The following is a 4,934-nucleotide window of genomic DNA, read 5'->3' as shown; positions in this document are numbered from 1 at the left end:
AAATAAAGAACCAAATTTTGAAAATAAACTTCTGGATGTTCTGAAAAACAGAACTCCTGAAGTAGAAGATCCTGACAAATCTTTCTTTTTATCATTACTACCACAAATAAGAGAGCTAACAAGCAATCAAAAACTCCAATTGTATTCTGAAATTATTAATTCCATCAAAAACATTAAAGATGCTCCAAAGGAACTATCATATACTAATGAATATTCTGCAGTACCAAGACCTTACCCCCCTAATATTCCATTCCAACCCTACAATTACCATATAACTCAAAATCAAAATGTTACTCCTCAAAACTACAATGCATCTTCTCATGAATACTCACAAGGTCATAATTCATCATCTTATCAATCATTATAATTATTTATTTTCAATTAGTTTATTGAACAGTACGTCAGTACATAATATTAATTTCCTAATATTATATGATTAAATTCATATTTAATTTAATAAATATTATGTTAAGTCCAGAACACAGCAATTCACATATTTAATACAAGTCTCTCATAAAAATAAGAAATAAGGTAAAAGTTATACCTACTGGCTATTTTATTAATAATGTATATATTATCATTCATTACAACAATAAACATAGTAACATACAGTTTACAAGCAAAAGTATATTTTATTTATTTGATTTGAATAAATCATGAAGTGTAACCATTGTACGCCTATGAGTGTAACCAACATTTATATGTATTTATGTTAATATAATGATAAAATATGACATAATAAATATAATAATTAAAGTGACTTGTTTTTGTTATCTTTATAAAATTAATATTTGTAACTAGAATATGTTAGAATAAAAGTGTATACCTTAATGTAACAGATAGCCTCTCTTCAGGTGGAATGGCTGAACGCAAAATAGTGTCTTCTTTTTTTAAGTATGGTCCGATAAGTGTTAGCTAATTATATAAATTACAGTTTTTTAATATAAACTAATTATTCCAACCTCATTTAGTTATAGATACTACTAGATAAAAATAAAGTAAACAGTTGTTTAAATCAACTCACAAAAAAAAAATGTGTTTTGTACATACATATATTTAATTAAAAATAGCTTACCAATTCATCAAATGTTTATAAGAGGTCAATTCGCATTAATTTTTAAACTAACGGAGCTACACGTTTTCTGCTGAGCGTAAAATTTGCTATGTTACGCACTTGTAAGACGGACACAACACATGCGGGTATCACGTCCTCTTAATCTCAAATTGTAATTGCAAAATGATAAAGTATTAAAGTATGTATAATATATTAATATACAGCATACGGGCATGCGGTAGATATCATACTAAACTATAATAAAATTACAGTAGATAAAATATTTACGGTAGATAGCATATTGGACGAGTACCAAAAATTCTAAGTTTAAAAGCTCATAAAAAATTATTGTGGATTTCCGCTCAACTTTTTTTTTAAATTTCCATTAAAAACTACTTACAAGGAATCTTGTACACATTTTCAAATTTTTTTATCAACTTGAGTTTAAAAAAAAAACAAATAATAATCGAAAATTTAATATTCCTGTAAACAGATCAACACAATTCGAAATATTTTGAAAATTGTATGGTGTATAGAAAATGCTTACACAAGTATTTAGTGAAAATTTCATATATCTTTTGTCATTTTTGTTAGAGTTACACTAAAAACTAAAAACCAAAATCGATTTTTTCGAAAAATGGATTTGCGTGAAAATTCCCGTTTTTCCTTAATTATTTTGTTTGTTTTTTCTGTTGCTTTTGAAAACTATTGGGAATTTTAAGTGATCTCTCGAAAGCAACAACTAGATTCACTTTCCTAACCGAAAAGTTGTTGACAAACAAATAAAAATAAAAACACACATCATTGTAAAATCAATACATTTATCGCTCCGCTCAGAATCTAAAATGGAATTATGGAAGCTGATCACTGTTCACTAATGAGACTGTTTCAAGAAGTAAAATTCATAATTTTACCAATGTTTAATGCCATACAATTAAAAGTTAAAATCAGATTATAATATTACTAATGTACATAGAAAAAACAATGTATTTTAATTATTAAACAATACAGAGTTAATTGCAGGGACTTGTACCAAATAGTTAAGGTTACAAAAAATGGTACCAGTTTTGCCAACCCTCGTTCTTCAAAAATTGGCAAAAAATTTAAAAAATATGAAAATCAATCAACAATTTTTAAATTGTATTCACACGTCCTCTTAACGCATTTGCATCGACTACAAATAAAAGAGGTAAATTTAGAGTCCACAATACTTCTATCAGTAGAAGAAAAGGTAATTTTACTAGGGGTTCATGATAATTAAAATAGTTTTTTTATTATTAAAATAATAGGTGTCATTTTTAATTGAATAAGTTCAATAAAGATTATATAATTATAATACATATAATAGTTTAATAAAAGTACAACTTTACTCACACTACTGTATTTTTTATACATATAAAAAAATAAATCGTTGTAATTATAACAAATACTTAGTACTTAGTATATTACCTAGTAAATTTAATGTAAAATAATCTAATGACTAACCTTTTATAACCGCAATAATATTGCAGTAATAAAAAGTTATTTTTAAATTTATTTACAATTAATAATACTGAATAATATTATTAATTATTCGTTTATAAATGGATGATATTGGTTATAGAAGAAATATAAATATATTTATTATAAATAAGTATCATTTTTTTGTTTATTGGTTGCCGTTGGTTAATCGGGCAGATCAGCTGGTAATAAGCAAGCATCAAATGGAATTTTCGTATATTGCCTACCAAGGTAGCTGAGTTGTGCTCATTGACTTGTAAAAATAAAAAAATAATATTATTCAAATAGAGTAAGCACTAAGCGGGGTCCGCAATCCACCATATTGTTTTATGCTCATAGTATCCATCGCAATGGTAGAGGGCGCGAGGCTAAATAAAAAAATAAAAGCTGAGCGGTCACGACCGTAGTACATCGCGCGAGCCAGAGTTTGCCCATATTCTTTAGCCAGGCCTACAGAACTAATAAATGGACAGATTGGTTCGTTTGTGGTATCAATAGATTCCCTTTGTCATTTTTTAAAACATTGGTTGAATAATACCGAATATATTGGCAAAAAAGTTAAGTATTTTTAAGGCAAAAAGATATTGTGCTCGATGGTTTTAGGTGTAACGTTCGACGTTGCAGCGCAAGAGACCGTTTGCCCCCACCTTCCATGCCGTATACGTATACGTCGTACACTGGGCGGCGGTTCCCGCCGTTGCCTGCGCCTTTGCTTATCGTAGACCGTATACTCTATTCAAAATAAGATGATGACCAGGCAGCGACCTGTTTTCGTTCCTGGACGGTCAGATGCCGTCCTTACTACAGCAGCATGTCGGGCGCTGCCACGGAACAGTCAGGCCCATGCACAACTCGGCCACCTGCTCATCATCTTATTTTGAACAGAGTATAGGTAATATACGTTGGCATGTGTTTTCACCGCCGCACTGTAATATATTATAACCACGTGTTATTTTTTGTAATTGTAAGTTGAAACTACTAATATTCAATAGATATTTTATAATTTGTTTCCATTTTTAAAATGGATTCTAAAGTGTTTCAACAGAAATTACCATAGTCCATCTATGAATGAAAACCATTATATTTGTATAATTTTACATCAAAATAAATGGCTAAATGGGTAAATTTCAATACATTTTGACCGACGACCTCGAGGGGGTAAAGATGTCTAATGTATTTATACATGACTATTTTTTTTACTTATACATTTTTTACACGGAGTTGGACGAAGTGTTTTTGGTGTGATTGTTATATACTGATCGCATAACCACAAGCGAGTCTGATATAGAGTTGGCTATTTTAACGGGCGACGAAGTGCACGAGATCAGCTAGTATATAATTATATATTTTTATCTTTATCTTACCTTGGCTTTGTTTCGACCACACGTAACACGACTTTTTTTTAGGATACCCAACTGGTTTTTGAAAAAACGGAAAGAGCACACTGTGCAGTGTCAAAATAACGAATCGCGAAATGGAAATATGGAATGAGCGTGGGTGGTGTCATCATTCGCCACTCATTCCCAGCAGTGATTCCATTTCTTGCGACCAAAAACATTGTTATTAACAATATTAGCATATAATATTATACAACTAATTATACTATGTTATAATTTATAATCCTATATAATAGTACATATTATATAATTGTTCTAATAAAATAGTAAATAACTATTGTATCTATCCATATTTCTTACGTTTAACTTTTAATATCTATATGATCATAATGCAGTACGGTAAAATTGCTATTACAGCATAACTAAACACAACCTGGTTTGTTATTTGCACATGCGCAGAAGTATGGAACAACATGTGCAGCGCGCCACCTTTCACAACGGACACTTCCACTATGCTCGGATTCTCCGTCTATGAGTACCTATAAAGTCTTTGTTGTCAGTTTTACAAAATGCGGAGTACCAACCGCAAGAGTTTATTGATATCGACAGCTATACTGGCAGGATCCTGAAAATAAAAAAACAAATTTTTCTTTTTGAATATTATTATTTATTATCAATAGTAAACTACGCAGATTAAATTTAAATGGATGGTAATGCAAAGTTATTGTGGTACATTGATGAACTCAAACTTAAAAACAACTAATCGGTTCAATAATTATTAATAAAAAGGCGGATACGTCTACTATTTATATTACCTGGATTCTGGTGGATCCGTTATCTCGACAATTAATATAATAACGCTGGTCGTCGTACGATGATCATTTTTTACTAGACACGCTGTTATAATCTATTATTGTGATGACTATTATTTTTTAACGATGTAACAATAGTATTTGAAGGCTAGCACTTATTAATAAACCATCTGTTATTTTTTGTCACAATTGGGATTTCGTTAATTCAAGTTGAAGTTCAGATAGACGTAT

At 29.9% G+C, this 4,934-nt stretch overlaps 1 protein-coding gene across 1 annotated transcript in view; it reads right to left on the bottom strand.

Annotated features, from left to right (window-relative positions):
* The window catches only part of LOC111040672, a 19,438-nt gene extending 15,442 nt beyond the window's left edge, over positions 1–3,996 (bottom strand). Inside the window, exon 1 of the mRNA XM_022324664.1 lies at positions 3,919–3,996. The gene's annotated coding sequence lies outside the window, so the exon portion shown is untranslated. The remainder of the gene's footprint in view (positions 1–3,918) is intronic.
* Between the last annotated feature and the right edge of the window lie 938 nt (positions 3,997–4,934).

Source organism: Myzus persicae, unplaced genomic scaffold, assembly GCF_001856785.1.
Source record: "Myzus persicae strain clone G006 unplaced genomic scaffold, MPER_G0061.0, whole genome shotgun sequence".
Lineage (NCBI taxonomy): Eukaryota > Metazoa > Arthropoda > Insecta > Hemiptera > Aphididae > Myzus > Myzus persicae.
Note: the sequence above shows the minus strand (reverse complement) of the source record. Positions and strands in the feature narration are given on the sequence as shown.